The sequence below is a fragment of the Hemiscyllium ocellatum genome, chromosome 1 (assembly GCF_020745735.1).
Source record: "Hemiscyllium ocellatum isolate sHemOce1 chromosome 1, sHemOce1.pat.X.cur, whole genome shotgun sequence".
Taxonomy (NCBI): Eukaryota; Metazoa; Chordata; class Chondrichthyes; order Orectolobiformes; family Hemiscylliidae; genus Hemiscyllium; species Hemiscyllium ocellatum.
Window position 1 is genome coordinate 40,719,797 of NC_083401.1, and position 27,051 is coordinate 40,746,847.

Here is a 27,051-nt window from a genome sequence, read left to right on the forward strand (position 1 = left end):
TACAGTATCGAAGGGATCCTTTGACCCATCAAGTCTGCACTGACAAAAAGCTACACTAAATCTGTACTAGTCCCACTTTCCAGCATTTGGCCTACAACCTTGAAAGTTAGGACATCAAGAGTTTTTAAGAAAAAGATTGAGGTTTTCCACCTTAACTATCTTGTCAGGCAATACATTCCAAATTCTGGATTCCCACCACCCTTTGGATGAAAGGATATTTCCTCAAATGCCCTCGTGCCTTTCACCTTAAAATTATGTCCCCTTGTTACTGACCCTTCAATTACGGGTAACAGTTGCTTTCTATCCATGCCCCTCAATCTTATACACCTCAGTCAGGATCCTTCTCATTCTTCTCTGCTCCAAAGAAAACAACCAAAGCTTATCCACCTCGCTGCATTGGTAAACTGCTCCACCCCAGTCAACATCCTAGTGAATCGCCTTTGTACCAACTAGTGGAATCACATCCTTCATGCAATCACAACCATAGTTCTGGTCACCGTACTACACTCTCCATCTCTGGCCTAACCAAAAGCCTGAACAGCTTCAAAATAACCTCCATGCTATTGCAATGATAAAAGCAAGTGTCCCATATGCTTCCATAACTACTCTATTATCTGACCTGCTGCCACCATCAAGGATCTGCGGACAAGCACCCGAAGACCCCTCTATCTTGAGCTTCCTGGTGTCCTGCCTTTCATGAAATATTCCTTGTCTTGTTAGTTTTTCTAAAGTGCATCACCTTATCAGAGTTAAATTCCATTATTCACTGATCTGTTCATCAGAACAATCCATCTATATCCTCCTGGAATTTAAGACCTTCTTTCTCACTGTCACCCCTCTCCACATTTTCTTCTGTATCTTTTATGTAAGGGATCCAGCATAGATCACTGTGGTATGCTAGTAGACACCAATCTCCAGTCAGACAGGCAACCTTTTACCACCATTCTGTCTCCTACCACTAATCCAATTTTAGATCCAACTTGCCAAGTTACCCTGGATCCAAGTGTTTTATCCTCACCAGTCTCAGTGGGACCTGGCCAAAGGTTTTGCAGAAATCCACAAAAACTACATCAATTGCACTATCTTCATCTGCAGACCTGATCACCTCAAAAACTTCAAACAAATTTGTTGAGCACGGCTTTGTCAAATGGAGGTTATCAAACGGTGTTGCTCCAAGTGGAGATTAATTCACTCCTTCAGGATTTTCTCCAATAGTTTTCCTTTGGTTTCCCAGTTTCTCTCTCACACCCATCCTGAAAACTGGAACCACATTAGCTATTCTCTAGCTCTCTGGCACCTCCACAGTAGCCAGAGAGGATTTAAAATTTGTGATTTCCTTTAAGATTTCCACAGCAGCCTGGATTACAACTCATCTGGACTTGGGGATCAGACCACTTTTAAATCCACCAGAATCTGCAATACCCACTCACTCTCAGATTTCCTGCAATGCATACAGAGTCCATTTAGGCCCATCAAGTCCACAGCACCCCTCCTAAAAGCTTCCCACCTGGACACACCCCCACCACCTTTTCCTATTTATCCCACATGGAGTTTTACTCCATGGCTAAACCACTTAACTTGTTTATCCCTAGACATGTGGGGCAATTTAACATGGCCAATCCACCTAACTTGCACACTTTTGGACAGTGGGGTAAAAAATAGTGGAGCACCCGGAGGGAACATACAGACACAGGGAGAACGCACAAACCCCACATCAATGCAAGAATCGACCCTGGTGCTGTGAGGCAGTGTTAACGCCTGTATGAATCTGTTCCAGGATCTACAGTCCATCTTCCTGAATTCAATACTTACATCCTTGTGGGCGGCACACATTTGTGGGCAGCACGGTGGCACAGTGGTTAGCACTGCTGCCTCACAGCGCCAGAGACCCTGGTTCAATTCCCGCCTCAGGCGACTGACTGTGTGGAGTTTGCACGTTCTCCCCGTGTCTGCATGGGTTTCCTCCAGGTACTCCGGTTTCCTCCCACAGTCCAAAGATGTGCAGGTCAGGTGAATTGACTACGCTAAATTGCCTATAGTGTTAGGTAAGGGGTAAATGTAGGGGTATGGGTGGGTTGCGCTTCGGCGGGTCGGTGTGGACTTGTTGGGCCGAAGGGCCTGTTTCCACACTAAGTAATCTAATCTATGCAACTATGAAAAGAAAAGGTGGGTAAAATTAGGGAGAATCCCAGGGTATTCTAAGTATATGATGGGAACAAGGATAGCAAGGGAAAGAATGGAACCCACTAGGTACCAAGATGACAGTCTGCATGGAGCACAGTCTGCACATTTTTCGATGCCGTGGGAGAAGGAGGATGTAGGTACTGAATTCAGGAAGATGGACTGTAGATCCTAGAACAGATTCATACCAGGGACTTGGGTCGATTCTTGCATTGATGTGGGGTTTGTGCGTTCTCCCTGTGTCTGTATTAGTTTCCTCCAGGTGCTCCACTTTTTTTTCCCCCACTGTCCAAAAGTGTGCAAGTTAAGTGGACTGGCCATGTTAAATTGCCCTACATGACCAGGGATGTACAAGTTAAGTGGTTTACCCATGGAGTAAAACCCCATGTAGGAAAAATGGGAAAAGGTGGTGGGGGTGTGTCCAGGTGGGAAGCTTTTAGGAGCGGTGCTGTGGACTTGACTCTGTATGCACTGTAGGAATTCTGAGATACAAATACTCAAATACAAGAACAACTGGTCAATATCCATCCAGGACTGGGCTGAAAAGTGGCAAGTAACATTCATGGCAGACAAATGCCTTACAATAACCATTCTGATAACAAACAGGCAAGCAATCCACCCCAGCTCTTGACATTTAACGGCATGATCACCACCGATTCTTGCAATAACAACATTCTGGGGTGGCTGGGTGACCAATGGGCCCAGCATACAAATACAGTGACTACAAGATAGATCAGAGGCTAGGAATATTGTCATGAGCAACTAGCCTCCTGGCTTCCCAAAGTCAGTCCAGCATCTGTAAAGGTGCAAGTCAGAAATGTGATGGAATGCTCCTCACTAGTCCAACAACACTCAAGAAGTTTGACACCATTGAGCACAAAGCAACTCCCTTGATTGGCACCAAATCCACAAGCATTTACTCCCTGCACAATCAACACTCAGTAGCAACAGTGAGTACATCCATAAGATGCACTGTAGAAATTGAGTATAGGAGTTGGGACATCATGTTGAGGTTGTACAGAAGGGCAGTGAGACACTGAGACCTTTTCTGGAGTACTGTGTGCAGTTCTGGTTACCCTTTTATAGGATGGATATTACTAAATTGGAGGGGGTTTGGAAAAGATGTATCAGGATAAGCTAGAAGAGGGTGAGGGTGGGTAGAAAGTAGCATAGAATACAATAGGTGAGTGGGGGAGGGGATGAAGGTGATAGGTCAGGGAGGAGGGTGGAGTGGATAGGTGGAAAAGAAGATAGGCAGGTAGGACAAGTCATGGACAGTGCTCCCCCACCTCACCCTAGTTCCAAACTTTCAGCTCAGCACTGTCCCCATGACTTGTCCTATCTGCCTATCTTCTTTTCCACCTAAAAACTCCACCCTCCTCCCTGACCTATCACCTTCATCCCCTCCCCCACTCACCTATTGTACTCTATGCTACATTCTCCCCACCCCCACCCTCCTCTTGCTTATCTCTCCATGCTTCAGGCTCTCTGCCTTTATTCCTGAAGGGCTTTTGCCCGAAACGTCGATTTTGCTGCTCCTTGGATGCTGCCTGAACTGCTGTGCTCTTCCAGCACCACTAATCCAAAATCTGGTTTCCAGCATCTGCAGTCATTGTTTTCACCTAGTACTTTCCATATGCACAACCACTTCTATCAAGAAGAATAAAGGCAGAAGATACATGGGAACACCATCACCTGCAAGATTCCCTCCATTCCATTCACCATGCTGACTTGGATAAACATCACTGTTTCATTGTCGCTGGGTAAATATCCTGGAATTATTTGTGGAATTACAGCACTGTGGGTCTACCTACAACACATGCACTGGAGTAGTTCAAGTTAGTTCACCATTACCTTCTCAAAGTTGAAGATCGGCGATAATCTGAATGAGTTGAGATGACATTTGTTCTTCTGCTCTCTATTCCTCACGGTTCTCTAGTCGAAGAAATCTCTCTTGAATGTCCTACTGAATTTATTACTAAGTATCTCAATATTATGGTCATGTATATTTCCACTTCCTCACTTTAACATCTGCAACTTTTCCCTATTGACATTCTCTATCACTTTATCAAGATTGCAAGAAGCCTACAATAAGCCCAATGTCTCCCGTAGGTACCTTAATTAAACATGCATCAGCTTCCTGCAATTCTTTTCAATTTCCCCACTTGCTCAATCACTGCCATACCTCATCTATCAATGCCACTTTCCTTACGTAAGTATAACATAATATAGCTCATTTTGAAAACTATACTGTGCTTAATTGCATTTCAATCATATGTGCAATGGTCCTATGTTTTGTACTCGCTATTTCAAAAGGAGTACTTAGTACCAGAGTGGAAACACAAAGGTTAGCACTGTTTATTCCTCAGTGTTCAGATTGCGATGCTTAGAGACAGCAGTTATGGCAACATCTGGAACATACATTCATCTTGGTAGGAAGGATTAGGGAGAAATCAAAGGCATTTTACACTTATGTGAAGAATAAGAGAATGATCAAAGAAAGAGAAGGGCTGATCAGGGATAGCATAGGGAGCTTGTGTATAGAGTCTGAGGTGGTAGGGGAAGCCCTGAATGAGTTTTTTTGCTTCTGTCTTTACTAAAGTGAATGAAACCATTAAGGAGCAGGTAAGCATGCTGGAACAGATAGGGACTGAGGAAGCTGATGTGCTGAAAGTTTTGACAAACATTAAGATTGACAAGTTGCAGGTGCAGACCAAATTTGTCCTCAGCTGCTTTGGGAAGCAAGGAATGTGATTGCTTCGCCACTTGTGAAGATCTTTGCATCCTCACTCTCCACCGGAGTCGTACCTGAGGACTGGAGGGAGGCAAATGTAATTCCTCTCTTCGAGAAAGGAAATAGGGAAATCCCCGACAATTATAGACCAGTCAGCCTCACGTCTATCATCTGCAAGGCGTTAGAACGGATTCTGAGGGATAGGATTTATGACCATCTGGAAGAGCATGGCTTGATTAAATACAGTCAGCATAGCTTTTGGGGAGGGGGGGGGGGGGGGTCATGCCTCACAAATCCTATTGAGTTCTTTGAGGATGTTACTAGACAAGTTGATGAGGGTCGAGCGGTGGATGTGGTGTATGTGGACTTCAGCAAGTCATTTGATAAGGTTCCACATGGTAGGCTCGTTCAGAAGTTCAGGAGGAATGGGATACAGGGACATTTAGTTGTCTGGATACAGAATTGGCTGGCCAAAAGAAGACAGCAAGTGGTAGTGGAAGGAAAATATTCTGCCTGAAGGTCAATGGTGAGTGGTGTTCCACAGGGCTCTGTTCCTGGGCCTCTACTCTTTATGGTTTTTATGAATGACTTGGATGAGGAGATTAAAGGATGGGTTAGCAGGTTTGCAGATGACAAAGGTTGGAGGTGTCATTGACAGTATAGAAGACTGTTGTAGGCTGCAGTGTGACACTGACAGGATGCAGAGATGGGCTGAGAGGTGGCAGATGGAGTTCAACCTGGATAAATGCGAGATGATGCATTTTGGAACGTCGAACTTGAAAGTTGAGTACAGGATAAAAGACAGGATTCTTGGCAGTATGGAGGAACAGCGGGATCTTGGTGTGCAGGTACGTAGATCCCTTAAAATTGCCACCCAAGTGGGCAGGGTTGTTAAGGAAGCATATGGTGTTTTGGATTTCATTATTAGGGGGATTGAGTTTAAGAGCCATGAGATCTTGTTGCAGCTCTATAAAACTTTGGTTAGACTGCACTTGGAATACTGCGTCCAGTTCTGGTCACCCTATTATAGGAAAGATGTGGATGCTTTGGAGAGGGTTCAGAGGAGGTTTACCAGGATGCTGCCTGGAATGGAGGGCTTATCTTACGAAGAGAGGTTGACTGAGCTCGGACTTTTTTGGAAAAAAGAAGGAACAGAAGGAACCTAATTGAAGTGTACAAGATAATGAGAGGCACAGAAAGACTTGATAGCCAGAGACTTTTTCGCAGGGCGGAAATTGTTAACACGAAGGGTCATAGTTTTAAGCTGTTTGGCGAAAAATATAGAGGGAATGTCAGAGGCGGGTTCTTTACGCAGAGAGTTGAGAGTGCATGGAATGTGTTGTCAGCAGCAGTTGTGGAGGCAAGGTCATTGGGGATATTTAGGAGACTGCTGGACATGCATATGGTCACAGAAATTTGAGGGTTCGTACATTAGGTTTACCTTACATGAGGATCAATGGTCGGCACATCATGGGCTGAAGGGCCTGTTCTGTGCTGCACTGTTCTATGTTCTCTATCTCTGTGATGCTGATGGTCAAACAAACTTTCTACAAGAGTAAAATAATCAGTCCATTTGTCAGTTAAGATGTCCCTTGATACAAAAGAATAGTTGGCTTCATTGACAAACAGAAATTCTCATTTGAGAACTTGGCAATGGTGGCCAAAGCTGAACAGCTTTCCAAAAATTCCAATATATAAGCACCTTCTAAAGATGACCTGAAGGCATAGGATAACTTCACAAATAGAAGAATATACTAATGCCAGGGCCAGAATAGCCCATTCGAGATCTCAGAGGGTCCTGATTTTGCCTGCTTGGCTAACTTTACTCATCAAGTTGTCATGAAAGGAGATCACATTGAGCAGCTTTGGCAGGCAGCCAACTTCCACCAACAGCTTAAATAGCCCTTCTGTGCTCACAAGGTCAAATACTTTGGCAACATTGATTAATACAATATGTCGTGTCCTTTCTTCACAGCATTTCTCTTGCAGCTGTCAAAATGAGGACGTTATGCTCATGATAGATCAACATTTTGAAATTACAATGGAAATCAGAATACATATTCTCAACCAAAAACTACAACCTGACGAGGGCAATACCAGCTGATACCTTTGCCACAATACTTAGCAGGGAGATGCCTCAATTATCGCTTAATTGTTGTGGTTTACAAAGTCATAATTTTGGCATCATATATTCTGGGGCACCATGTCCTTCCTAAAGTGGAGAGAGATGTTCCAGAGATGTTGCAGGTGTGCTAGCTTTCCTTGTTTGATGAGATCAAGCGGCAGAGGATCACCACTTGGAGATTTGGTTGTGGCAAATAAGTCAATACTTTGAAAAATTCCTCCCCATGGGTTCCATAGCCAGCTCTTTTGTGACAAGTAATCTCTGACAACTAGCATTTCCTTGGTGACTATGATCCTAGGGTAGACCTCAAAGCACCGTTGTTTCACTCCATCTCTGCAATTTCTCCCCCACAATGAGCAACAACATGCTTACTGGATTTTGTAATGAAGCTGTGGACTTGTTGCCTTTTTGTTCAAAGCACTGCACGTGACGTAGGACATCAGGATATTCTGGCATGCAATCTGGCAGTTCATTAGTCTCTGCACAGCTTGGTATTCTTATTCTGATCGCGCCAAGCATTCAAGAAATTTCCATCAGAGAGATACACAAACAGGGAAAAGTCATCTCCATAATACAGAGAATTTATCAGTGTTGCTCCCACATCACAAGCTGTTCCTCTGCATCAATAACTGTTGGTTCATTAGCAGTGGATGGTGTCTTATGGTAAAACAAATGAACTAGTAATAGAGGCCTAAATGAAGCTCTGGGCTTAACAGCTTAAATCTCAACATGCCAGCTGACGGATTTTAAAGTGAATTAACAAAAAGAATCTCAAATATAAAGCTAGTCACAAAAATGGTAAAGTCCATTCCCAGTCTGACATGATTCCAGATCCACAGCAATGTGATTGACTCTCAATTACTCCCTGAAATAGCCTAGTAAGCCATAGTTCAAAGGCAATCAGAGATTGGCAACTAACATTGACCTTGCCAGTGACATCCTCATCCTTTGAAAGAATTAAAAGCCCATCAAGTGCTGCAAGAGTTCTGTATGCTTCAACAAGATCACCTCTCATTCTTCTGAACTCCAGAAAATGTAAGCCCAGTCTTCTCAGTCTCTCCTCATAATACATTTCTGCTATCCTAGGGACCTGTCTGGTGGATCTTCATTAAATGACAAGTACAATTTTCCTGAGGCAATGAGGCCACAAATATACATAATATATCAGATGCGGTCTCACAAAAACTCTACAAAATTGCAACGAAGGCCAGTAATATGACTTGCATTCCTTGCTGCATAAACATATTAGCTTTTGTGACAATGAGGTAGCGCATTATAACATGTTTCACCTTCACAGAAAGACTTAACAGGGCATAGCTTGTGCCATCAGGGAATATATTCATATCTAATTCACAGAAAAATTATTTCAGTGAATAAGTGGTGAATTTATGAAACAGGCTTCTAATTGAGACAATAAAGACAAGAGGTAACAGATCATTCTAATACAAATTCTGTAAAGACTTTTTGTTTTAGAAAATGATCAAGAGAAACAGGTGACTTTGAATCTGAATCACAAAGCCTTGTTCCACGAGTGTACGTCTGTCACCCTGTCAAAATCTGTTTTATAGTCACTGAGGTTACGGGAGGTAGTCCATTAGCGTTCACGAGGAGAAAATTCTACACGCAGAGTGGTGAGCCTAAGAAAGTCTGCCAATAGAAAGGAGGGGCCAAAACATTGTTTTCAGTCAGATAGATATAATTCTTCAGGTTAAAAGGATCAAAAAGTATGTGAAGGAAGTGGGAACAGTGTACTGAGTTGGAATGATCAGTTATAAACAGAACAGTACAGCACAATAGAGTGCCTTTGGCCCTCAATGTGTGCCGATCTTTTATCTGACTCTAAAGATCAAAATAACCTACATACTCTTCATTTTTCTATCATGTGCCTATCTGAGAGTCACTTAAATGTTCCTAATGTATCTGATTTTACTACTGCTGCTGGCAGTGCATTTCACTCACCCAACACTGCAAAAAAAATTGACCTCTGACATCACCCCTAAATCTTCCTTCAATCACCTTAAAATTATACCCCCTCGTGATAGCCATTTCTGCCCTGGGAAAAGGTCTCTGACTTTTGACTCTATCTACGCCTCTCATCATCTTGTACACATCTATCAAGTCACCTCTCGTCCTTCTTCACTCCAAGGAGAAAAGCCTTAGCTCCCTCAACCTTTCTTCATAAGACATGCCCTCCAGTCCAGGCAGCATCCTGGTAAATCTCCTCTGCACACTCAAAAGCTTCCACATCCCTCCTATAAAGAGGCAATCAGAACTGAACATAATATTCCAAGTGTGGTCTAACCAGGACTTTAGTGGCTCAAACACAAAGCCCCTGCTAATGAAAGCCTTCTTAACAACCTTATCAACTTGAGTGGCAACTTTGAGGAATCTACAGACATGGACCCCAAAATCCTTCTGTTCCTCTGCACTGCTAAGCATCTGCCTTTAACCCTGTATTCTGTATTCAGATACAACCTTCCAAAATGAATCACTTCTTACTTTTCTAGGTTGAATTCCATCTGCCGCTTCTCAGCCCAGTTCTGCATCCCGTCTATGTCCCATTCCAGGCTACAACAGCCTTCTACGCTATCCACAACTTCTCCAACGTTCATGTCATCAGCAAACTTACTAACCCATCCTTCCACTTCTTTATCAAAGTCATTTATAAAAATCAAAGAATAGAGGTCCCAGAACAGATCCCTGCAGAACCTGACTGGTCACCAAGCTCCAGGCTGAATACTTCCCACCTATTACCACCTTCTGTCTTCTACGGGCCAGCCGTATCCAGACAGCCAAATTTCCGTGTGTCTCATGCCGCTTTACTTTCTGAATGAGCCTACCATGGGGAATCTTATCAAATGTCTTGCTAAAGTCCATGTACACTACATTGACTGCTCTACCTTCAACGTATTTTGTCACACTCTCAAGTAATTCAGTAAGCCTTGTGAGGCATGACCTTTTAAAGCCATGCTGACTACCTCTAATCAAATTATGGTTTTCTAAGTAATCATAAATCCTGTCTCTCAGAATCCTCTCCAAAACTTTGCACACTATTGATGCAAGACTGACTGGTCTGTAATTCACATGGTTCTGGATTAGTGGTGCTGGAAGAGCACAGCAGTTCAGGTAGCATCCGAGGAGCAGTAAAATCAACGTTTTGGGCAAAAGCCCTTCATCACATCGGTTATCCCTATTCCCTTTCTTGAACAAGGGTACATTTCCCACCCTGTAATTACTCCAGTGGACAGTAAGGATACAAAGATCATCGCCAAAGGTGCAGCAATCTCTTCCCTCGCTTCCTGTAGTAACCTTGGGTATATCCTATCTGGCCCAGGGGACTTATTTATCCTTATGATTTTCAAAATCATCAACACATCCTCCTTCTTAATATCAACCTGCTTCATGCTGTCCTCACAAACAAAGTCCCTGGCAGTAGCGAATACTGAAGCAAAGTATTCATTAGGGACCTCCCAGCTCCTCTGACTGCAGGCACAAGTTCCCTCCACTATCCCTGATCGGCCCTACCCACACTCTGGCCATCTTGTTCCTCACATAAGTGTAGAATGCCACGGGTTTTTCCTTAATCCTAAAGGAAAAAAAGCTCTAGCTTCTTCACACCCTGTATTCACTCTCCTAAGTACTTGTTCAGTTCCTTCCTAGCTACCTTCTAACCCTCTAAAGCCCTGTCTGATCCTTGCCTCCTCAACCTGAAGTAAGCATCTTCTCTTGCCTAGATATTCCATTCCCTAGTCACCCAAGGTTCCTTCACCCTACCATCCCTTCCTTGCCTCAGTGGGCCAAACCTATCCAGCACTATCAGAAAGTGCTCTCTAAACAACTTTCACCTTTCTGTCTTGAAATGCCCTGAAAACATCTGTTCCCAATTTAGGTGCGCCAATTCCTGCCTAACAGCATTGTAATTGTAATTCCCGCCAATTAAATACTTTCCCATACCATCTGCTCCTATCCTGCTCCACGACTATAATAAAAAGTCAGGAAGTTGTGACCATTATCACAGAAATGCTCTCCCAATACGGCTGACTCCAATTGAGTCTGGAATCCTTCCTGGACACACCTAGCAAAAACTGCTCCATTGAAACTAATTGAACTAGGGAGGTTGCTATTAATATTATGAAGTGAAAGTCACCCATAAACAACAATCCTCTTACTTCTGCAACTTTCTGAAATCTGCCTCACAGTTTGCTCCTCTGTGTCTCTGTTGCCATTGGAGGGTCTGTCGAAAACTCCCAATAAAGTGATTGCTCCTTTGTTGTTTCTGACTTACACCCATACTGACTCCGTACAAAAACCCTCCTCAATGACCTCCCTTTCTGCGACTGTGATAGTATCCCTGCTTAGCAATGCCATTTCCCCACCTCTATTCCTTTCAAATCAGAACAAATAGCAGAATATGCTCAAAGAGCTAATTAGCCTATTTCTGCTATTATTTTCTGTTACTAGATCAATGAATTTACATGACTTGTCATCGGCTCCAATAGAGAGATAATCAAAAAGAATGATAGGAGAATCCAAACAGCCATTATTCATGTAAGCCCTCAGAGGATCAGCAGGCAATCCGACCAGAAAAATATCAAACAAACTCAATCTTAATTATGTTTTGGCATCCTACAGAAAGAGCAAGAGAGTGACTAAACAGTGATCAGTAAATAAACTGACTTACAGTTTTATTATATTTTCCCTCCAAAAAAAACAAGCGGAGCAATTCCAATTCAGGTCCCCTACAGATAACATTAGGTTTGGCAGAAACTATGGACAACACAAATTATGTGGGTGTAGAAATCAGGGACAGCGACTGCAATGGACATTTTCTAACCAAATCTGTTACACAGAGTACCTACAGTGTAGAAACAGGCACTTCAGCCCAACAAGTCCACACAAACCCTCCGACAGTAACATTCCACAACTATCCTATACTTACCCCGGCTTATGCACTTAACCTACATATCCCTCAACACAATGGGCAATTTAGCATTGCCACTTCACCTAACCTGCAAATCTTTGGATTGTGGGAAGAAACCCACACAGACACAGGGAAACATGCAAACTCCACACAGTTGCCAGAGGCTGGAATCGAACCCAGGTCCCTGGCCCTGTGAGACAGCAGTGCTAACCACTGTGCCGCCCAGCCAATGTTCAGGCATGCTATCATATACCTCTAGAGCAGACATGACTTTAACCTGGGTCTAATGGCAATGGATAGGTTCACTACTACAACAATACAAGACCCTTAGTGCGGTTACAATATATTTGAACATATCAGCTTTGAAAGGGAGGAAGTAGGAACAGTTTTAGCAAGCCTGATAGTGGATAAATCCCAAGATCCTGATGAGATACATCCTAGACTGCAATGGGAGGCAAAGGATAAAACTGCAAGGACTTATACACTTAATGGTAAGGTCCTAGGGAGTGTGGCTGAACAAAGACCTTGGATTGCAGGTTCATAGCTCCTTGAAAATGGAGTCGCAGGTAGATAGGATAGTGAAGGCGGCGTTTGGTATGCTTTCCTTTATTGGTCAGAGTATTGAGTACAGGAGTTGGGAGGTCATGTTGTGGCTGTACAGGACATTGGTTAGGCCACTGTTGGAATATTGCTTGCAATTCTGGTCTCCTTCCTATCGGAAAGATGTTGCAAAACTTGAAAGGGTTCAGAAAAGATTTACAAGGATGTTGCCAGGGTTGGAGGATTTGAGCCATAGGGAGAGGCTGAACAGGCTGGGACTGTTTTCCCTGGAGCGTCGGAGACTGAGGGGTGACCTTATAGAGGTTTGCAAAATCATGAGGGGCATGGAAAGGGTAAATAGGCAAAGTCTTTTCCCTGGGTCGGGGAGTCCAGAACTAGAGGGCATAGGTTTAGGGTGAGATGGGAAAGACATAAAAGAGACCTAAGGGGCAACCTTTTCACAGAGGGTGGTACAGGTATGGAATGAGCTGCCAGAGGATGTGGTGGAGGCTGGTACAATTGCAACATTTAAGAGGCATTTGGATGGGTATATGAATAGGAAGGATTTGGAGGGATATGGGCCAGGTGCTGGCACATGGGACTAGATTGGGTTGGGATATCTGGTTGTCATGGATGGATTGGACCGCAGGGTCTATTTCCATGCTGTACATCTCAATTACTGAACAAGAGATCACATCAAACAAATTTGACTGGAATTTTTGAGGAGCCAACTAGACACGCAGATGAGGGCAGTGCAATCATTGTAGTCAACATGGACTTTACTAAGGCTTTTGACAAGGTATTATATGACGGACTGATTAAGAAGCTAATAGCTCATCAGATCTAGGGCAATTGGTAAATTGGAGCTAAAACTGGTTAAGTGGCAGGAAGCACAGGATGATGGTGGAAGGATGTTTGGGTGACTGGAAACCTGTGTCCAGTGGTGTACTACTGATTCCCTACAAGACTGACCTAACAAGGCATGATCAGGAACAGATGACATGAAAATTGGTGACACAGTAAATAGTTCTGAAAAACGTGAAATGATGCATTTTGGGAGGTCTGAAAAGGCAAGTGAGTACACATTTAGTGGTACGATTCCAGGCACAGGGGTTCAGAGGGACCTTAGTGTGAATGCTAGAAAGCAGGACAGGTGGATAAGGTGACGATAAAAGTCATATTGGATGTTTGCCTTATTAGTCAAGGTACTGAATACAAGAGCAAGAAAGTTATGCTGTAGCTGTACATAACAGTTTGCCACAACTGGAGTTCTATGTGCACTTGTGGTGAGAAGGATAAGATGTGAATGAACTTCAGAGGGTGCAGAAGAAATTCACCCGGATGTTTCCTGGGCTGCAGCTATTCAGCTATGAAAAACTAGAAAGGCTGGGTTTGTTTTACTTAGAGCAGTGAAGGCTGCAGGGCAGGGGAATTTGACTGAGGTGTACAGATCTATGGGGAGCAAAAGGGACAAACTTTTTCCCATTAGGTAAGGGGTCAATAACTACAGGGTATAGTTTTAAGGTAATAAGCAGAAGGTTGAGAGAGGATTTTTTTTCACCCAGGTGGGTATCTGGAACTCTAACTCAAACAGGGTGACACAGATGGCAATTTTCAAGATGTTTAAGCATTTAGATGAGCATTTGAAATTCCATAATATAATAGGCTACAACTCAAACATTGGAACATGGCATGAGAATAGAGAGAGATTTTAGTTGACCAGTGTGAACAATGGGCATGAGGGCCTCTTTCCATGGTGTAAAAACTGTGACTCTACAAAAGTAGAATCCTCATCTGTAGCATATTCAAAGGGTGGCACGGTGGCTTAGTGGTTAACATTGCTGCCTCAGGGTCCTAGTTTCGATTCCAGTCTTGGGTGACTGTGTGGAGTTTGCACATTCTCCCCGTGTCTGCGTGGGTTTCCTCTGGGTGCTTTGTTTTCCTCCCACAGTCCAAAGATGTGCAGGTCAGGTGAACTGGCCATGCTAAATTGCCCGTAGTGTTAGGTGCATTAGCCAGAGGGAAATGGGTCTGGGTGGGTTACTTTTCGAAGGGTCAGTATAGATTTGTTGGGCCGAACAGCCTGTTTTCACACTGTAGGGAATCTAATCTAATGATAAACACACATAGATCTTTAAGATAATTCTTTCTTCCACTTCCCAAGCATTCCAAAAAAAAGGTAAAATAATTCCAGATTATAGATAACTTCACAGCCCTCAAAACTGTTTCTCATTGGTTATGCAGTTCTACATCAATTTTCCAAACGTTATGAAATAAGAATAAGTGTCTCGTTTGAAAAATTTATTTTACTTACCTCCAACTTCAAGGGAAGAGTGGACAGACAAACACATCCAAAAAAAGCCCTGGTGGAGATCTGTTAATTATATAATAATGCTGTTTTTAATACTGCAGTCAGTGCAAGTAAGAAAAAAAGATGAGGAACAGCATACAGTCTAAGACATGCTCTAGGTTCCCAAAATTACATATCAACGCTTTATTTGGTGGAGGTGTTCTTTATGACGCATTTCCAGATTAAGGGTGCGCCAAAAATGTACGCTGTTTTATTAAATAACTTACCCGCACTGCACTACATTCAACTTTAATTCGCGCCCATCAACATTATAGGGACCTGGATAATACAAATCGTCCGATCTCGGCTGAGTTCTCTTGAAGAGGCCTAACGTTGAGAGCTGACAACCCCAGTGCCTGTGCACTCAAGGCAGCCCCAGGTCAATGTGAGAACAGCAGACGTACACCGCTCCTTTGACCATCTTACTCACCTGTTTGTCTCCCTTGTCCCACCGGCTGGCCGCACGAGCTGTTACCGACAGACAAACACCGACTCCTCGCGCACTGCACCAACCGCCCACCCACACGGGCCATCCACGTCAGAGTCGCACAGCACGCGCATGCCTCCCGCTTGTGGTTGGGCGACGCTATGCCTTCTGGGAGTTGTAGTTTTCCTTTCAACAGATGGCCTGGGCTTGCCTTTGGCAGCTTTCAGTCACTACTTTTCTACCTGTTCCCAAACCGTATGTTACTGTACTTGTGTGACTGAAAAAAATGACTTGCATTCATTTATATAACCCCCTTCAGGACCACGGTGTTTTATTGCTATCGAAGCAGGGTTGCAGCAACAGGAAGACACGGCTGATCCTGAAGACTAGAAGTTGAACTGTTCGCAAAGCACTCAGCAAATCAGGTTGCATGAATGGACAGAGAAATGGTAGCTCTTGATCTCTGTCATTTGATGCTGTGTCACCTACTGAACATTTCCAACAATTTCTGTTCTATTTGAATACTCTTGAAGTGTAGTTAATGTAGAAAACTGCTATTTTGCACATTCTAGCAGCGGAAAGGACAGGTACCAGTAGCTGGTACTGTTAACAACTGTAAATTTAATTGTTTCATCACTATTGGAAAGTTCACTGGTAGTGTTAAAATGTTTGGAGAGGAATAGGCTTTATTAGTTCTTTAGTAATAACTAATTGATGGACACAAATTATCTGTTGGCAGGGAAAATAATGTGCTGGAAAATTTGAAACAACAGCCCAGTGAATTTAACATTAGTGGGAGGAAATTATTCTGAGGGACAGAATTAAACTCTACTAGGAGATACAAGGATTAATCATGATACTTAGCATAGCTTTATCAGGAGGAGATGGTGTCTGACAAATTTGTTTTTTTAAGTAAGTAGCGAGGTGTGTAGATGAGGGAAGTGCAGTTGATATATTCAAAAAGACTTTTGACATGGTATCACACTGCAAACTGGTTAAGAAGTTAAGAACCCATAAAATGCAAACAATTTGGCAAATTGGGTCCAAAATTGGCTTAATGGTAAGAGGCTGAGGGTGATGGTCAAACATTACTTTTGTGACTGGAAACCTGCGCCCCTTGGTGTACCACAGGGTTCGGTGCTGGGTCCCTTATTGTTTGTTGTGCACATTGATCTAAGTGGAGAAAGTGGGGACTGCAAATGCTGGAGATCACAGTCGAGAGTGCGGTGCTGAAAAAGAACAGCAGGTCAAATAGTATATCTGAGGAGCAGGAGAATCAACATTTTGGGCATAAGCCCTTCATCAGGATTCCTGGTGAAGGGCTTATGCCCAAAATATCGATCCTACTGCCCTTGCATGCTGCTTGATCTGCTGTGCTTTTCCAGCACCACACTCTCAACATTGATCTAGACATCATGTAAGAGGTATGATCAGTAAGTTCACAGATAACATGAAAATTGATAGTTCGGTAGTTAGTGAGGAGGAAAGACTTTGGAAGAGAAAAGAAATGAGGATTAAAAAGCGACCAACAAAAGAAATTGATGGGTTGAGCTGCTTATATTTCAGTGCTAGGAAAATTATAAACAAGGCAGATGAACTAAGGTACAGGTAGACATATGACAGCATGATGTCATTGTTATAATGAAATAAAGACTAATTGAGAGACAAAATTGACAGCTTAATTGACAGGGACACTCTATCCTGTGTGAAGGATAGAGTGGATTACAAAAAAGGAGGGGGTGTAGCATAATTATTTAACGAATCAATTACAGTTGTGAGAAGGGATGATATACTAAAGGGATTAACAAATTAAGCTTTGTGGTTTGAGTTCAGGAATAAAAAAGGTACAGTCATACTACAAGGAGTACACAACAAACTCTTGAATAGTGAGTGGGAGATAGAAGAACACATATCTAGACAAATTTCTTCCAGTACGAATAAGGTGGCCATACGAATAGGAGACTTTAACTGTCCCAATATAAATGGGGTTTTGGCAGCATGTTACAGGTACCTACTCTCTGTGTAAAAAACCTGCTTCACACATCTCCTTTAACATTCCCCTCTCACCTTGAACCTATTTTTGACTTATCTTAGGCCCCTATTATTTGACATTTTCACACTGAGAAAACACACTCTGACTATCCACCCTGTCCATGCCTCTCATAATTTTATATACTTTTATCAGATCACCCCTCAGCCACTGATGCTCTAGTGAAACCAATCCAAGTTTGTCAACCTTTTGTAGCTAATATATTCCAATCCAGCAACATCCTGGTCATCTCTTTGGCACTCTCTCCAAACCTTCCACATCCTTCCAATGGTATGGAAACCAGAGCTGTACACAATACTCCAAATGTGGCCCAACTAAAGTTTTATACAGCTGCAACATGACTTGCCAACTTTTATAGTCAGTGCCCAGACCAATGAAGGCAAGTATACCATCCACCTTTTTTCACCATCTTTTCTATTTGCATTGCCACTTTAAGGGAGCTTTGGACTTGCACCCAAAGATCCTAAGGGTCCTGACAGATACCTTATGCTTTCCTCTTGTATTTGACCTCCTAAAATTCATCAGCTCACACTTGTCTGGTTTAAACTCCATTTGCCATTTCTCTGCCCAACTTTACAACTGATCTATGTCCTGCTGTATCCTTGACAACCTTCCTCGCTAGTCATAATGCCACCAATGTTTGTTTTGTTTGAAAGATGTTTTATTCTTAACTGCCTTCTGGGCAAGTGGGGATGGCCAATAATTGCTGGCCTCAACAGTGACACCCACACTCCCAGGAATGAATGAAAAAGAAGCAATGTTTACATGTGGGGTAAATGTTAGTCATACCCAGGGAGAACTCTAATACGAGAGTACACAGGGTTACTATAATAAAGCTGGAAATCTGAAATTCCAAAATAAACTACAATGCTGGCTATGCTCAGCAGACCTAGCAGCATCTGTGGAGAGAGAAATCTTTCAAATCAATGATCTTTCATCAATTATGATGAAGGATCGCCAGCCTGTTTTTTTGTTTAATCATCAATTTTTAACCTAACATAATCCCAATCCCATGAGCCCTAATTTTCCGAACGTGACATTAAGCGAATGTTGCAGATTCACCATAACAATATGCTTTTAAAAAGTTTCCAAACATATCAAACAATTTTTTAAAACTTTTGTTGGAATGTGCTTTCTTTAATAATAGGAACCAAACTAAAACAGCTGCAATTGATCGATGCCAAATCTTGTGTTTAAGTCCATTCCTCTCTCTTAAATTAGTGTCCGCAAAGGGCAACAACACTTGTTAATATAGGTCAATCTGTGTATTCGTTTGTATTCCTGAATCTGTTGCATTATACTTTCAAGTTAACGGTTACAGACAGCTGCTGGTTACCCAACTGACCTGCTGTGCTTTTCCAGCACCACTCTAATCCAGACTTTGGTTTCCAGCATCTGCAATCCTCACTTTTGCCTAATTTATAATACCTGTATAGATAAAAAGGGAGAGGCAAATTTTCTTGGTGTTGACTCTGTTGGCTGGCTTCAGTCATAGATAACATAGTAAAATCAGTATGGGCAGGTTTTGTTTAAAACCAATGCTACCACTAGGCGAAGAACAGTGCAAGCATGTGCAGACTTGGAACATTGCGGGGCTACATCGCTACAAAACAACGGAGAGCAGCTTCACAAATGAAATTTCTTTGTAAAGTATGCAAACAGCCCGTGACAGTAGAAGTAGAATATAAATTAAGATTAGAATTTCACTTAATTGCCTTTTTTTTGTACTGAAATTGACAAGCATTTTCTAATTTTAACATTACAGCCGGTTGACAATTTCAGTGACTGTTTGAGCCAGCGATTTGTTGGAGACTCTGCGGTTGGTTAAGCTTTGTGTACGGGGAGATGTTGACCAATCCGGCAGGAGCGGTTCCGGGTTTATGAATGGCTGAGCGGAAACCATTGCTTAATGAATGAAATTGAGTGGCGAAGCCATAGCTATTTGCAGCGATCAGGTAGTGCTGTGAGGTGGCAGGCAGCATGCAAGTATATCACTGCTCATTCCTATTCTAAACATTACCCCAATGTGGTAACAAAGCTGACGGTGAGATAGGGGAAGCGTGGCTCTCGAATAATTTTACAAAGTTCAGGAAATACAATTCTGTTGGCCACAGAATTGAAAATCGTTTTCAGTTCTGATGAAAGGTTGCTGGACTCGAAACGTTAACGCTGTTTTTCTCTCCACAGATGTTGCTAGACCTGCTGAGGTTTCTCGGCAGTTTTTTTTTGTCTTTCTTTCAAATCCCCGGCCTCCGCAGTTCTTTTATGAAAATCATTGCTGTCTTCTGTCCGAAAGCAATGGTGAATATTCCTGATATAGTTCCAGTCTCACCCAGTTTGATGTTAGGCTTTCTTTTTGAGGCAGGAGAATGTCAATGACATCACTGATTTGCTGCACCATTGTAGTGGTAGGAGATATGCTATTAATTACATATTAAGACAACTCCGGGGAAATCATCTGTGATCAGGTGGTTGCAACATCCATTTTAGGTGAGCATCTGTCCTTTATAAAACATTTAGTCCTTGAATGTCACAGATATTGCAAGTTATAAACTGATAAGTTCATGTTTACTGTTGCCATAACATTATTCATTAATTCTCACAACAGCCATTTATTGAAATTTTCCAATGATACAAAAATTTGTGTTATAGTGCGGTAGATGAGAGCATATACATATAAAGCCATTGTTAGTTAAATTGGTCAAAACAGTACTGATTTCAAGAGTGAAGTCATGCATATGACTAAATCACTGAAATATACAAATTATGCACAAAAATCAAAGTCTAATGGTATGCTAGTCTTAATTACAAGAAAAGTAGAATATAGAGGGAAAATTTTGCCAAAACCACACACAGTCCTCATTAGAACACATTGGTACTCTATGTAGTTCAGGACACTGCACATTAGAAACAATATAGTAGCTTTGGAAGTAGTGCATTATATGCCCACCAACTTGTTGCTAGATTCCCAAGTGTTAGGTGATTGGGAGAAATTACATAAGCTAGGCTTGTACACTGTGGAACGTAGAAAGTTGAGGGGTAATTAGATTGAGGAAAGAACTGGATTTTGAAAGAAGTTGAAAGAGGCAAACTTTTTTTTTCCTGCTGGGAGAGTTGAGGACATAGCCCTAAACTCAAACTGTATTCAGGAGAGAAGTTAGGAACAATTTCTTCATGCAAATCCCCTCTTACAAAAATCAGTAGTTGCAAACTCAATTAATAATTTGTTATTTGAGTGATAGATTTTTGATATCCACAGGTTCCATGGGATTTGGACGAAAGTAAACACCTGAGTTTAGGATACAGACCACTCATAATCTAACTGATTGTTGGACCGAAAGAGAGGGTAAATAGTGTTCTCATATTTCTAGGAATTAGGTTATTTGATTTCATAGAAGCAATGTGATCCATCATCTGTTTATCGTTCATTTATGAACAGCAGAAATATAAGTACATCAGAGAGTATTAATTGAATAAGTTCATAAAATTAAATGGACATAGAAAACCAATGTAAATTTCATTTGATTACAGTGGAATACAAAAAGATCAAATATGACAAATTGCTGATGAGCTCACTTGCTGTCATTGTTGCCAATGGAGAAGATTTGAACTGGTAAGTGGGAAACGGAGTTTGCAATACTGACCAAAAACATTGGCTTCAGATATCCCAAAATTTAATTGGAGAAAATTTCTGCTTATTCGGCATTGTAATCAGAATTGAATGGTTTCTAGAGGCTTCTCCTCAGACTTGAGCAAATAACTTTTGTGAGAACAAAATACTGTGCAGATTTATTTACTAGAATGCTACTTTTTTTTAAATCAAGTTGCTATTAAATCATTAGCATAATAGCACTTCCTCACTGTAGCCTCTCTAGCTGTGAAAATAAATACACACTAACTTAATGAAATATACAGTCAAAGTTGAAGTTTTTTTTTAAAGAGTGTCTAACTCCAGTATAAGATAAAGAAAACAGTGTAGCTATGAAGAGTTGGAGTAAATTGTCCTTACTTCATTCACTTTTAGAAACCATCACAAATTTGAGAAAGCATTTCAGTTATCTTTCTATCTGTTTCAACTCAACCAACTTTGGTCACCTCATTGAATGCAAAGTTAGCAACAAATTTTAAATGAATGATGATTAACAGGTGTATCTGTCATCATACTTCAAGTGAGAAGAAACAAGAATCTATAAAGATGAATCGGAATAGTTTAGTTCATAATTAAATATCTTTTTAATACATTACATTGACATTTTAGGTCATTTACATTTTCACATCCTGCCTGATTTCATTTCAACTAACAAACCTAAGAGTCACAGATGTGCAGCATGGAAACAGTCCCTTCGGTCCAACCCGTCCATGACGACCAGATATCCGAACCCAATTTAGTTCCACCTGCCAGCACCCGGCCCATATCCCTCCAAACCCTCCTTATTCATATACCCATCCAAATGCCTCTTAAATGTTGCAATTGGACCAGCCTCCACCACTTCCTCCGGCAGCTTATTCCATACCCATACCACCCTCTGTGTGAAAAAGTTGCCCCTTAGGTCTCTTTTATGTCTTTCCCCTCTCACCCTAAACCTATGCCTTCTAGTTCTGGACTCCCTGACCCCAGGGAAAAGACTTTGCCTATATACCCTATCCATGCCCCTCAATTTTGTAAACCTCTATAAGGTCACCCCTCAACCTCCAACGCTCCAGGGAAAACAGCCCCAGCCTGTTCAGCCTCTCCCTATGGCTCAAATCCTCCAACCCTGGCAACATCCTTGTAAATCTTTTCTGAACCCTTTCAAGTTTTGCAACATCTTTCCGATAGGAAGGAGACCAGAATTGCATGCAATATTCCAACAGTGGCCTAACCATTGTCCTGTACAGCCACAACATGACCTCCCAACTCCTGCACTCAATACTCTGATCAATAAAGGAAAACATACCAAACACCATCTTCACTATCCTATCTACCTGCGACTCCACTTTCAAGGAGCTATGAACCTGCACTCCAAGGTCTCTTTGTTCAGCAACACTCCCTAGGACCTTACCATTAAGTGTACAAGTCCTGCTAAGATTTGCTTTCCCAAAACGCAGCACCTCACATTTATCTAAATTAAACTCCATCTGCCACTTCTCAGTCCATTGGCCCATCTGATCAAGATCCTGTTCTAATCTGAGGTAACCCACTTCGCTGTCCACTACACCTCCAATTTTGCTGTCATTTGCAAACTTACTAACTGTACCTCTTAAGCTCGCATCCAAATCTTTTATGTAAATGACAAAAAGTAGAGGACCTAGGACCGATCCTTGTGGCACTCCACTGGTCACAGGACTCCAGTCTGAAAAACAACCCATCACCACTACCCTCTGTCCTCTACCTTTGAACCAATTCTGTATCCAAATGGCTGGTTCTCCCTGTATTCCGTGAGATCTAACCTTGCTAACCAGTCTCCCATGGGGAACCTTGTTGAACGCCTTAATGAAGTACATATAGATCACATCTACTGCTCTGCCTTCATCAATCCTCTTTGTTACTTCAAAAAAGTCAATCAAGTTTGTGAGACATAATTTCCCACGCACAAAGCCATGTTGACTATCACTAATCAATCCTTGCCTTTCCTGTCCCTCAGGATTCCCTCCAACAACTTGCCCACCACCGAGGTCAGGCTCACCGGTCTATAGTTCCCTGGCTTGTCCTTACCACCCTTCTTAAACAGTGGCACCACATTTGCCAACCTCCAGTCTTCTGGCACCTCATCTGTGACTATTGATGATACAAGTATTTCAGCAAGAGGCCCAGCAATCACTTCTCTAGCTTCCCACAGAGTTCTTGGGTACACCTGAGCAGGTCCTGGGGATTTATCCACCTTTAACCGTTTCAAGACACCCAGCACTTTCTCCTCTGTAATATGGACATTTTGCAAGATGTCACCATCTATTTCCCTACAGTTTATATCTTCCATATTCTTTTCCACAGTAAATACTGATGCAAAATACTCATTTAGTATCTCCCCCATTTTCTGCAGCTCCACACAAATGCCGATCTTTGAGGGGCCCTATTCCCAGTATTTCCAGTTTCCAGAATGTCACATTATTGCTTTTTAATGTCTCCTGATACTACAGATGCAGAGATTAGAAGAACTAGAAAACTAAACTGCAACGATGAGAAACAGGAACAATCTATGAGACAAAGCTGCTAGTAACTAAAATAACTCCACAGAGGCTGGTATGCTGTCACCAAGTCACCCTTTGTTTTCATGTGGAGAGTCCTTGACACTGATCCAGCTCTTTCAGAGTGAACACAATGTTTGACACTAATGTTTTTATTTATCAGCCAGGGCTCCTCGTTTGGGGCTGTTAATCAGGTCCAATCAGGGAACTCATATTTTGAAGTCCACCTTGCTGATCTCGTTACAATCACTACATTCCTCCTCTTCTGAGTCAGATGACATAAACTGTGTTGTTTGAGCTGCCCTCATCCTGGCAATTGGGGAGTATTCCATCACAGTCCTGACTTGTGCCTTGTAGATACTGGACAGGCTTTGAGGGGTCAGAAGTGAGTTACTCACTGCAGTATTCCTATCCTTTAACCTGTTGTTGTAGCCATTCCATTTACTTAAATTAGATTCCCTAGTATGGAAACAGACCCTCCGAGTAACCCACCCAGACTCATTCCCCTACCCTATACTTACCCCTGACTAATGAACCTAACTTACACATCCCTGTGACATTATGGGCAATTTAGCATAGCCAATTCACCTGACCTGCACATCTTTAGATTGTGGGAGGAAACCCACACAGACACGGGGAGAATGTGCAAACTCCACACAGTCGCCCAAGGTGGGAATCGAATCTGGGTCCCTGGCACTGTGAGGCAGCAGTGCTAACCACTGAGCCACCCTCAATTTGGTGAATGCAGTTCAGTTTCTGGTCAATAGCTCCAAGGATGTTAACAGTTAAAATTATTTTTTTGCCAGTAAAAATGCCCAATTTTTGAAAATTAGATTTGAGTTTGGTGTTTTCTCTATAAAGTTTTAAAGTCTATGTTATCCAACAACTCTGCAGATATTCATTTGTAGAAGACCATAATCATCTTCCTGAAGAAGGGCTTTTGCCCGAAACATCGAATTTCCTGTTCCTTGGATGCTGCCTGACCTGCTGTGCTTTAACCAGCAACACATTTTCAGCTCTGATCTCCAGCATCTGCAGACCTCACTTTTTACCATAATCTTCTAGCTTTGTTATCAAACTTTTCAAATGAAGAATCTAAGACTGTTTCTTTAGTTTAATGCTATGACAATTCAGTTTTGACATAATTTCTGCAGCAGGAAGAGAAGCAATTACTGAGGAGAATAACTCAAGATCAAAATGAGTATGGAGAATATGGTTTGTATGTCAACCTCCTGAATATTTGAGGTAAATATGTGTTATTGCTGGAGCGAAATCTACTTAAAATACAGGTAGTTATTCTATAACGTCATAGTTGAATTCCAGTGAAAGCTTGCTTAATAAAAGTAATGGGCCTATGGGAAAAGTGGGGTTAGAGGCTGACCAGCAAAACATATTATTCATGACCGCTCAAAAATCACCCAAACATCTAATGCAAAGTATAGCACAGCCTGAATGAAGGTCGGAGTCATAGTTATTAATGAAACAAAAGTAAACTTAACACAGTGCATTTAAATAATGCAAGAAATTTGCTTTCTGTATAGAAGCTCGGCAGCTGACATTGGCACATGCTCAGTACAGCACGAAGACTACTGCAAAAGTTGCGCATGTGCAGAACAGCATGAAGACAACAAAGGCACCGACGTCGCATATGCGCAGATCGGCATAGTTGGCGGATGTACGGAATGAGACACACGAACAGAACCCCAGTGGAATTGCTACATTGCCAACAGAGGTAAGCATTCTCGAAAATACTTCAGTGATGTTAATAGCCAAATCGCGCGTTAACCCAAAATTGTCTGTGGGAACAATTGAATAAATTGCAATTAAAAATGAATATACTTAAAGATAGCTTCTCATTTTTTTTGTGGAGAGTTCAGGAATAAGGTACAACTTGAATTTATATTTTGTTACAAAGAGGGAGGAATGGTTTAGTTTCAGTTCTAGAATTGTTTTGAGACTTTGGTGAGCAGTCTAGAGACCTGTGTGCTTTTAAAATGCAGTTTTATGATCTAATGAGACTCCACTTAAAGTACTGTGAGCAGATATGGGTACCACATCTTAGGAAGGATGTTTTGGTTCTGGAGGGAATTCAATGCAGGTTTACAAAGATGCTAACTGGACTTCAGAGATTAGACAAATTAGGCCTTTATTCTCTATCAATTTAAAAGACTAAGGGGTGATCTAATTAAGGTTTCCAGGATATTAACAGGGAAAGACATGGTAGATGTCAACTGGTTGAAGATTCTAGAACCAGGGGCATAGTCTTAAGAATTAGGGCAGGCTATTCAGAAATCAGAAAGCACTTATACATGCAAAGATTAGTGGAGGTCTGGAACTCTCTTCCTCAAACAGTGGTCAATGCTGATTCAAATGTTAAATTTAAGTCAAAGATAGGCAAATTCTTATCAAGCAAGGTTATCAGTGAGTTGGGTCCAAAGCACCACGTGGAGTTAGGCCCCACAGGTCAGCCATGATCTTATTGAATGGCAGAGTTGGTTTGAGGTGCTGGATGGCATTCTCCTGTTCCAATGTTCAATGAAGTAAATAAATGGGGATTGGTCGTTTAGTGCATTGAAAAATAGATCGCAATCTCTGTTACCTAATAATAAGTCCAAAGACGTGGCAGAATCTAGAAATCAGTCAGTTAGTGTGAATGCACAATAAAGATTAGAAATAGGATTATCATTCTGAAGTTAAGAAATTCTGAAAGGTTTCTGGAAAGTGGGTTCAGGCAATTCTCGTTTGCTCTGAATTTCAAGTATAGTGAGTTTAGCTTTAGAGATAAATATAGCATGATCTTATTTTTGATTATTTGTAATTATCCCTCTGCTTTAATCAGTTCATATGTCATCCCTTCACTTGGTATTCAGCTGTTGACACGACTCACACTATTTGTAGTTATCTATTGACAATCTTAATTATCTGCTATTAGCTCTCCATCTATATATTTTGTGTCCATGCACCTCCCTTCACTTTACCTGACAAAGGAGCAGTGTTCCAAAAGCTTGTGATTTTAAAAAAACTGTTGGACTGTAAGCTGGTGTCATGTGATTTCTGACTTAAGGTGAGATGCCAGTCAAAACATCCAATGAATACAACAAAAATTTAGTCGAAGGAAACTGGTTGCAATTGTGCCAACCTGAGCAAAACGCCTTGGTCTGTTAATGACAAATCTTCACTGAAGTCTTGATGTCTGTAAATACATTGCTGAGATAAGAGGAATAGGGGGCTTTAAATGTTTCGCACAGAGCACTATAGTTCATTTTTTCCCTTATTTTAATGATGATTTATTCTGGCAAGTACACTGGCCACCGTGTAATGGTCAATAACTAACCTCCATAATTTTAAAAGAAAGTTAGACCCTTTCAAGCTAGATTAGTCTCTGATATCTGTTTTTCAGCATAAACGAATTAGAAAATAGGATGAATGTCAATAAGTAAACTTGCCTCAGTATGTAAACTTTGGCTGTACATTTAGCTGTTGTTGATAGGTTTATTTAAACATGAAATAAATATTTTTCTCTCTATCCTACAAATAACATGACTTACATATTATTCT

The 27,051-nt window shown here is 41.7% G+C and overlaps 1 protein-coding gene across 2 annotated transcripts in view; it reads right to left on the reverse strand.

The window, feature by feature from the left end:
• dym (dymeclin) overlaps positions 1-15,379 on the reverse strand; it is a 488,802-nt gene extending 473,423 nt beyond the window's left edge. For both annotated transcript variants that reach the window (XM_060828960.1, XM_060828953.1), the window contains exons 1-2: positions 15,282-15,379; positions 14,816-14,875 (exon numbers count right to left, since the gene is read on the reverse strand). The gene's annotated coding sequence lies outside the window, so the exon portion shown is untranslated. The remainder of the gene's footprint in view (positions 1-14,815; positions 14,876-15,281) is intronic.
• Positions 15,380-27,051: the final 11,672 nt, after the last annotated feature.